The sequence below is a fragment of the Lagenorhynchus albirostris genome, chromosome 16 (assembly GCF_949774975.1).
Source record: "Lagenorhynchus albirostris chromosome 16, mLagAlb1.1, whole genome shotgun sequence".
NCBI classification, from domain to species: Eukaryota; Metazoa; Chordata; class Mammalia; order Artiodactyla; family Delphinidae; genus Lagenorhynchus; species Lagenorhynchus albirostris.
In genome coordinates, this window is record NC_083110.1 from 57,489,787 (window position 1) to 57,499,534 (window position 9,748).

A 9,748-nucleotide genomic window follows, 5' to 3' on the forward strand; every position below is an offset into this window, starting at 1 on the left:
CCAGCACCATGATGCTGACAGAGATAATTAGGGGAGGTATACTCAATAAAGTCAGGTATTGAGAGAGCTGCTTCCTTCCCCCAAACTCTGGGTTCCCTAGGGTGACAAAAATAGACTGGGGATCCAGAGGATGACCTAGGTGACCTCAAACAGGAGGGGAGCTGGCAGACTGGAAGAAGGATGCTTTGGTCTACTCTCAATATGAGCCAGATGATCGAGGAGCTGAGACTCAGGCCCTGCCTCCCACAACACCCCTGCAAGCAGCGGCACATATGAGGCAAGGCAAATAGGGGGTGCCCTCCATGGCTAAAGTAAACACTCTGACTTTGGGTAGCTTGGGTGGGGAGAGGCAGAGGACATCTCCAGAGATACGGACCAATTGAGAGAGCCAGGTGGAGGCGGGTAAAGGTGAGTGCAGGGCACCAGTGTTGCTGTCTATTTCTTTCCCAGGGTACCCTGCCTTCTGCCCCACGGGAACTCCACCTGCTAACTTTGGCTTCCTAATATGTGACTTTCTCCGGTCTACAGAATGGGGGTGGGGGAACATTTCCAGGAGCCCCCTCTGGTCTCCCTCACCCTCATGTGACCCACTTTGGGTCTCTCCAGTATGTCCTGGTCCGTCTCCACCTCCCCTATTTCAGCTGTGTTAACCATAACCTCTCAGTCCCTGTCAAGAGGCCCTCGGGAAACCCCCGGCGGCAGGGGCCTGCAGCAAGAGGTACCGGGATTAGAGAGAAGATGCCGGGAGGAAAGCGATGGGCCAGCTAATGGGCCTCGTTCCTCCTCCCTCACCAGTTCACTTTTTCTGTAGCGTTATTGACCCGTCATTAGTTATCCGTCCAAGGTCGCCGGGCCTGGCCCAGCTATAAATCATGGAGGCTGGAGGGGGGCTACTGGCAGAGCGATAGCTCCCGGAATACAGCGGAGAACTCATCCCCCAGCACAGCGCGGAGGAGGCGCAGATGGCCCCAGTCTCGGGAGAGCTTCCGCTGAGAGGGCTAAGCCCCTCTTCGTACCCACCCATTCCTCCCTCCTTCCCTTCCTCTTCCTCCATTCTCCCCTTCCATTTGCTTTTCCATCGCCACCTCTCCTTCCATCACACTTTTCTCCTCTCCCCATCTTTTTCTACTTCCCTCCAAGCTCTGTGTTCAAGGTTGGCGAGGTCAGGGGAACGGGGCGGGGGGGAGGGGGGTACCTGGGGGCGTACTAGTTCCCTTTCACTGGGTCGTCTCACCCCACCTGGTGTCCTAGTTTAGAGCTTCCGGGAGCAAGGACAGAACTCACGCAGGGGGAAACTGAGGCACAGAATTTCGACCAGAGGTGAGTATGAAAAAGGGGTCCCACCTGATTCAACATCAAAGGTCACCAGTCCTGAATCCGCGGACCCTGCTCCCTTGCCCGGTAATGGGGAGGGTCTACCCACCCAGGGAAGGGCGCGCCGGGCCGCATCCCCATCGGCCGCCTCCTCCTAAGGAGCAAGGGGCCGCGCAATCCGGACACTTCCTGCCCCAGCTCCCACCCCGGAGCTCGGAGAGAAGCTCCTGGGCGGTTCCTCCCCGGCACTTGCTGTCCTCTCTACCACACCCCCATCCCCGGCCTTCGCGCGCGCCGGGCCTCTTGGCCGGTCCTCGCGCGCCCTCTGCTGGCGCCTCCTGAGAAGCGCTCCCGTCGGCCTACGTACTCGCTCCATCTCCAGCCCAACACACCTGGCGGCGGCGCCCGGCCTTCCCCAAGGCCCCGCCCACCGCCCGGATACACATTTGCGGTGCCGCCCCCGCTCGCAAGGAGGCACCGTGGAGCACTCCTCTATCCCGCCATCCCCAGCTTCTGAGCAGTCTCTGCCATTCCAGATCCTAGAGAGGCCCGTGTGCCTGTTCCAGAAGAGTGGGCGGAGTGAGGTCCAGCAAGACAGAACTTGAAGCTTGGAGTGGAGAGAGCATTTCTCTTGCCCGTGGAGCCACGTTCTGGAGGGGCATCTGCAGTCCGAGTCTATACGTCACAGGGCAGCAGGTGGGGTTCCTTCAGGGCATCCCCCTGGACTTGGCCCTGCAACTTCCAAAGGTGCTTTGGTGGGGGAGGGTCGGGGAAGTCCTCAAAGTAGGGGGACCTTGGTGTTCAGCTCTGAGGTGGGGGCTACAGTCCTTGGCCCATGAGGTGGGAAGCTGGGGCTGCTCAGCGCTGCAGGACTGTTCTCTGGCATGGAGAGGAAAGACATGGCCTCTGGGGGCCTCTCTCCCGGGGCCAGACCCTAAGGGTCCTGGGCTTTCTCCCCATTAGGCAGCTTGGGAGGAAGAGGGACAGGCCAGGGGGTGATCCTTTCCACTGGGGTGTCTGGCCCGGTAGGTAGGGAGGGTGGCTTGACCAGAGGCCCTTGCCACACTGGCCCCAAAGTTCTCCAATACAGCAGAGTCCAAAGTCATGGTGTTGAGAGAGGATTCCTCAGGTGAAGCCTGGAGCTGAGGGGAGGAGTCTCTCAGGCCAGGCCAGGCCCCCAGCAAGCCCTGTGTGGAGTCCATGTAGGAACAAGTCAAGTATGTGTGGAGCTATGAGAGGGGGGTCCAGTGTGTGCAGGGACATGTGTAGGAGCTGTGGGGGACAGGCTGGGCATGTGTAGGGATAGATGTGAGCTACAGAGCCAGGACCCTTGCCTCTAGCAGGGCTGGAGTTTGAGAGTCAATGACCCCACATCACTAATTCCCTAATGGAGGTGGGAGGTTAGGGGGTCCCATCTCAGGGCAAATGGGCATTTGCTGATTCAGAACTCCAGTTCTCAGGGGCAGGGATTGTGTCCTTCACCATCAGCATCAGGAACCTCCACAGACTCTGAAAAGCTCAGGGCTCTTTGCTTTGTGGGAGAAGCAAAGGGAGAGAAGTTAGCTGACAGCCCAGTTAGATCTGGGCTAGAGCCACTTCCAAAGGGGGAGCCAGGGAAACCAGCTGGGCTTCCTTGGGTCACAGAGATCTGAGAATGAAACCCAGCTGTTCTCACATGCTGTGTGACTTAACACAAGTAAATGAATCTCTCTGGGCCTCTGTTTCCTCATCTGCCAAATGGGGATAATAGGGCTGTAGGGAAGGTTACATGATATAGTCCATGTGCAGGGCTGGGTTAAGGGTAGACTGGCCAGGCTCAGAGTCAATCAATAAATGCTGCTGGAATAAACCAGAAATATGGTGCAGCTAACCCAGGTCTCCTCAGTGGAGACTCTTTCCATAACTTGCAAAATGTCAGTTGGTCTTCCTCAAAATCCATGATGCTGGGACCTTCCAGTGGGAATCAAAAACATCTCCCGCCAGCACCCACCCAGGACCCATGCATAAATACTTTTTGAAAACTCTAGTTTGGGGGGAAGGGGAACTCGGTTTGAAAGCACATTAAATTATCAGCCATGCCCTAACCACATTCTAGAAGCCTCTGCCTACGCCAATTCCATAGAGGCTCCTCCTGTCAAGGACCCATTCCTGTGAGGTGAGCTTGCTACTCCTCATTACCCAGGGGTCCAGACTCCACCTGGCAGGAATCATGAATTTAAATGCTTACAAGGGTTTAGTCCCAGGTGAAACAATAGGGAGTGATGAGAATTTTGGCAACTAGGGAGCAGCTCCAGTCAATTGTTGCCGTGTGGGAATACGGTGGTGGTGGTTGTGGGGGGAAGTAGCATTAGGATAGAGCCTTAGACCTCTCCCAGCTTCATCTCCCTCCCCCATCGTAGGACCCTCCTAAGATACCCTTCCCCTAAGTCCTGCATATTAGGTTTCTATTGCTGCACAACAAAAGTGATAACAAATCACAACTTAGCCCCTAAAAACAAGACCCATTATTTCACAATTCCGTAGACCAGAAGTCCAGGCAAGCTCAGCTGAATTCTCTGATTAGGGTTCCACAAGACCTAAATCAAGGTGTTGGCCCGGCTGGGCTCTTATCTGGAAGCTCTGGGAAAGATCAGCTTCCACACTCATTCTCATTGTTGACAAAATTCAGTTCCTTATGGTTGTAGGACTAAGGTCCCCATTTCCTTGCTGGCTGTCAGCTGGGGGCTGCTCCCTGGTCCTTGCACAAGTCCCCTTCCATCTTCAAAGCCAGCAAAGGTGTGCTGACTCTTCTGCTTTGAATATCTCTGCTGCCCCTTCTGCTAATAGCCAAAGAAAACTTTTAAAGGGCTCACATGATTAGACCAGAGGCACCCAGATAATCTTCCTTTTGCCATATGAGGTAACATAACCACAGGAGTAACACCTCATCAGAGTTGAAGGCTTTACCCACACTCAAAAGGGAGGGGGTTATACAAGGGCAAAAGTCACTAGGGGATTTTCAGAGAATCCTGCCCACAACACCCAACCTTCAAGATGGGGTAGAAACAGCCCCCACACCCCGACCTAGATCCCAGACTTCTGTGAGACATTGAGTCAGTCACCTCCCATTTCTGGTCCCGTTTCCTCACCTGTAAAATGGGGTAACGTGGTAGATAAAATCTAAATCCCTCCCAGGTCTCACATACTCATAATGAGGCAAGAAGACGGAGAATCTGACCCTTTGGACTGCAGAGGCCCCACTGCTCAGGAACTGCATAACCCTTCCAGAAACACCCCCTGCAGGCCTTCGAAAGGGCCTTACCAAGAAAAGCAGTACAGCCACAGAGCACAGCCAAGGTGCTTAGTGTAAGAGGCCCAGCCACCCTGCTGGGCTGGGCTGGGCTGTAGGGAAGTGACTGCTGCTGTTGGCCAGAGACTATGGGTACCTGTGAGGCCCCACAGACTAGAATGGGTCCCCCCTGGAGTCTGCACAGGGCAAGGTAGCCTACACCTTGTTGGTGGGGAAGTGGGGTGAAGACCAGGTACCCTCCCCCCACCTCTCAACTGGAGCCGACCTTCAAAATCCACCTCCCAAATCCATCCTGTCTGACCCCAGTCTCAGCCTCTGGGTACCCAAAAGGGCCTTCTCGGCCTCTTCCTGCCCCTTCCACCCAGACCTAGCTGGACAGGGGTAGTTGATACTAGCATCCCGGACCCTCTGGGCTGTTCCTGCCCAGGGAGGGGCCAAGGGTCTCAGGCGTCTCTCATCTGGGAGTCCCAATCAATCACTCCACATTCCCCTGCCCCCGGCTCCCCCCACAGTAACAGAGCCTCTCTTCCAGGCTCCCCTCCAGCCCTCCCAGGCTCTACTTTCTGTTCTGCAGGCAAGCTCCCCTGCAGGGGTCACCACCCGCCAGGCTTCCACCAAGGCCTGGCAGAGGGGCTGGAAGGAGACCCTCCCCGACTCCATCCAAGCGTGGGAACTGGGTAAGAGGTGGGGAAATGAATATTAATTTATCATGATTAGGCAAATCCGGCAGGGAGAGCAGATTCCGGAGGAGGCTAAAAAGATGAATTTCAGCAATAAAATTAAATAAGGATGGACGGGCGGCCCCTCCTCCCTCCCACTTTGCTGATCTCTCTCCTTCTTACAATTTATGAGGCCAATTATGAAGATGAGGTTGGAAGTTCCTGGAACTTCACTAAATGCAAACGGCGGTCCCTGCTGTTCCCATCAAATTAATTAACCGCGCGCTATTGATGGCCGCTCAAGGCTGACGCAGGCGGCCGGCCCTGCGGCCGCCTCCAGGACACGAGGACTCAGAGTCCGCAGCCCATTGGGCCTCTACCACCTTCTGCAGTCCCTGCCCAGCACCACAGGGGACTCCAAGGACTCCCCTTCCAGGCCCTGCCTGAGCCCTTGATGACCCTGGGGCATGCACACCGAGGTCTAGATTGGCAGACACACTGACACACACCCAGGTTGTCCACACACGTGTGCAGATGCAAAATCATGAACCCGCAGCACACAAACACAGGGCCAGGGATGTACTTTAAGCACACAGGCAAATGCCCACGCAGTCAGACACAGGCACGGTGGCAGCTGAGCTGAGGGAACCGGAGCCTGGTGGGTGAGGACAGCAGGGCTAAGGGAGTCTCGCTGCAGGAGGAACATAATGTCTGGGGCCATGGGCCTGCTCCATCAGCGCCAGGCCCGGGTCCAGCAGAGCGAAGGGTCAGACAGCGGTTCTGAGCAGTGGCCCACTGCCTGGTGCCCGTACTGCCCTCCCATGGCATTCTCAGAGCCCTGTCCACAGTCCCTCCACCGCTGGGTCCTCTCCTCACCTCTGGGACATTTTTCAGTATTGTTCCCTCTTGGTCTTTCGCTAGGGCTCAGCTTCTGCACTGACCTCCAGTGTGGGGGACCAAGGCTTGCAGATCCCCTGGTTCAGACTATGGGGATGAGGCCTGGCCCAGAGTCTCAGGCCAGTTTGGGGACTTCAGCCCTGAGGGTCCCCCTGTTCCAGAGCTCAGAAGCAGGGCTGCCCAGTGGCTCAGGCGTTCTGGAAAACTATCTGGCTGGTGTCCAGACTGAAGGGCAGAGTCGACAGAGGACTAAAGGTCTGGGGGCTGAGCCCGTTCTAGGCCTGGTGCAGCTGGTGTCTGCAGAGTATGGGTAGCAGCAAGTGCCCGAACAGCTGTAGCTGCCACGTGAGGTTGATCTCTGGGATGGTGAGGAGGGCCTAGAAAGGGGGTCTCTCCTGTTGGGGAAGTGAAGAGAGGAAATGATGTCTTCTCCAAGCTGTCATTCCTAGTCCTGGCAAGAAGCATCCCATTCTGTTTAAAGGGACAGGAACTCATAACCCTCTTGTGGAGAAGCAGGACAAAGGGCCTGGGTTTCCCATTCCCAGCCCTTGGGTCCTGGAGGGCAGGACATGGCTGGACCTGTCCACCTTGTAGGGCCCACTCCAGGCCTGGGAAACCCTGGCCCTGTGCCCACACCTGCTCCCCCAGGAGCAGCCAGAAGCCAGGAGGAAACTTTGGCCTGGTCTCGTTCCCCTTTCAGTGCAAGTCTTGGACCAATGTTATCAATCCAGGCCCTGGGAAAAGATGAGGCTCCCGGGTTGGCAGGGCTGGGGCTGAGCAGCCTGGAGAGGATTGTACCTGAGGCACAAAGTGCAGGGGGAAACTGGGAGGCTCAGACTGAGCACGGGGCAGCCAGTCCATGAGGACTGGGCTCCCAGCTTTGCCTACCACCTGCCCCTCCCCTACTGCAGCCATGTAAGGAGGCCCCTCCCTTTCCCCACACCCCACTGCACTTCCAGGGACACCCTCCACCTCGCAGCAGGGCCTGCTCACACCCACCATCCCTCTGCTCACTTTGTACAGGGAAAGAACAAGACATGCCCTGTCTATTGGTCCTCTATCACTGCAGGAACAAATTTCCATACACTTAGTGGCTTAAAACAACGCAGTTATTACTAAACAGTTCTATTGTTTAGAAGTCTGACACAGGTCTCCCTGGAATAAAACTGAGGTGTTGGCAGGGCTGTGTTCTGTTACAGAGGCTCTAGAGTAGAATCTGTTTCCTTGCCTCTTCTGGTTTCTAGAGGTTGCCCACATTCCTTGGCTGGTAGTCCCGTTTCTCTGTCTTCAAAGGCAGAAACATCACATCTCTCTAAGCTTCCTTCCTTTGTCACCTCTCTCTCTGATTGTAGCCAGGAAAAGTTCTCCACTTTTAAGGACTCATGATTAGATTGGGCCCACTGGCTAATCTCCTCATCTCAAAATCCTTAACTTTAATCACATCTGCAATGTCCTTTTCTTACCAAGTAGGGTAACATATTCACAGGTTCCAGGGATTAGGCTGTGGACATCTTTGGGAGACCGTTACCCTGCCCACCATACCTGTGGTCTGGCCAGAGACCACTGTGGCTCAGGGAGAGAGTGACGATGAGCTGAGCTAGGGGCAGGAAGTAGGCCTGTGGGGCCCTTCCTCTTTGTTAGGGCCAGGTGGTGAGTGGGTGGTAGTTTTGGGGTGCTCAGTTGCTAGATAGGATGCCGATTCCCACCAGGGCTCCAAAATTCAGTCTCCCTTTTAGCAGGATGGGGCACTGGGTTGAAAGCCCACCCAGGAACCAGGCTCAGTGCTCAAGTGGCTGGGGAACCCCCCAACACACCCTTTGCTTAGTTTGGACTCAGAGGATCGCCCCCTCTGCCAAACTGGGCAGCCTTCTCAAGACACAGAATCCTACATTAGCTCTTCTCCTGGGCTCCTGTGCCACACTGAGCAGCCCAGAGGACACCACCCGCAGGATGGGTCTCTCTGGAGGGTGTGGGCACTCCTTTTTAACCCATGATTTCCTGTTGCCCTTACCAGGATGTGGGACCAGGAATTTGTACAGTTTGAAGGTGGTCTCCAAAATTCTGAGTCTCCTGGGGGGGGGGTTGGGGGGTCCTTTCCCTACTTCCCACAAGAGATGGCAGGAAAGGGGGCCAGGCCCCTGGTACCAGATCCAGAAGTCAGCACTATCCCTCCCTATGGTTCTGAAGACTTCCTGTGTGTAGGAAGGGGTTAATTGGCCAACTTATCCTGTGACCCACTGGTTCCCTCTTCTCCTAGCCCTGGAGGCCTTGCTCCTCTGGGTCTGGAGAGGCTGCTGAGCAGGCTGGGGCATTCAAGTGGGAAGCGAAAAGAGGAGCAGCAACGTTGGGACACGGACACCCCAGGCTTTGGGCTTCTGTCAACTCCACCCCTTACTGGGGATGGTGGCGGGCATGGAGGGCCCAGTTGAGTAGACTAGCAGAGCTCCTAAGGGGAACTGAAAGCAGCCCTAACACCTGGGGGGCCCAGAGATGTCCCAGCTCCTCTTTTCCAGTCCAGGCCCGGGGCAGCCACACCTCCCTGGGAGTAGAAGCTCCGAGGAGAGGCTCGCCCCTCACGAAAGCTTCTGGCCCTTTGATGTGGCTTCTCTGGTACTGAGCTGTGAAAGGGGCCCTCCAGACTCCCACGGCTTTTGATTCCTTCCCTGGCATGACCCATGCAGGCAAGGCCCCACGGCTTGGACTTCAAGGTTCTGAACTAGAGTTGAGGGGCCCATTCTAAGGTTGCTGGGATCTCCTGAGACCAGGCCAACAAAGGCCAGCTCTGGGACTCTGCAAGTTACCAACAGATGCAGGACTCGGCACCCACCCCCTCCCTGCCTCACTGCCAGCACACTCAGGTGGAGCCCATCTCTGCAGCCCGGGCTCCTTGGTGCTCCTCCAACGCAGCCACCTTCTCCTGCCTCTGAGCCCAATATTCTTTATATTGTACTTGGTATGCCCAAACCTTCCCAGTGCCCCTCTCCCCTTACCAAATGTTTCCTGTCCTGCAAGGTCCAGTCTACAAAACCATCCTGATGCCACTAGCTGGACCCTCCTAGCTGCTCTATCAAACTAAGCCCCTCAGCTTGACTTTCAGTCCTCTACCAGCCTGGCCTTCTCCCGACACCCAGCACGTAGCATCCCCTCTAAAGCAGGTTCCTTAGTTGTCCCCAAACAGAGCTGCTTACCCCTCTCAAATAGGCTATTTCCTGCCAGGCTGCCCCTCGCCTCCTCCAGGCAGCCTTCCCTGACTGCCTCAGCCCTGTCAGCGGCACACAGGTCACCATTTATTTCTTCCTAATGAGCCTTGCCACCTTTGTTCATGTCCTCAGATAACCTGTTCTAGGGCAGGGTCCACAGGATATGCTGATGGGTAGACAGGCGCTCCTAATTCCCGACTCCATGAATTCTCCCTTTTAATGTCCACCCCTGCCCCCTTCTGAGTTGTTCAGGAGCTAACTCAGGCCCGGCCTATTTGGAGAACAGTTAACTGGCCTCTCTGGGTTCCCATTCACCTCTTATCTCTGTCCCCGCCCGGGAGAAGAAAGGCAGGCAGAGGCTGCAGCAGCTCACAGACACACCAGGCAGG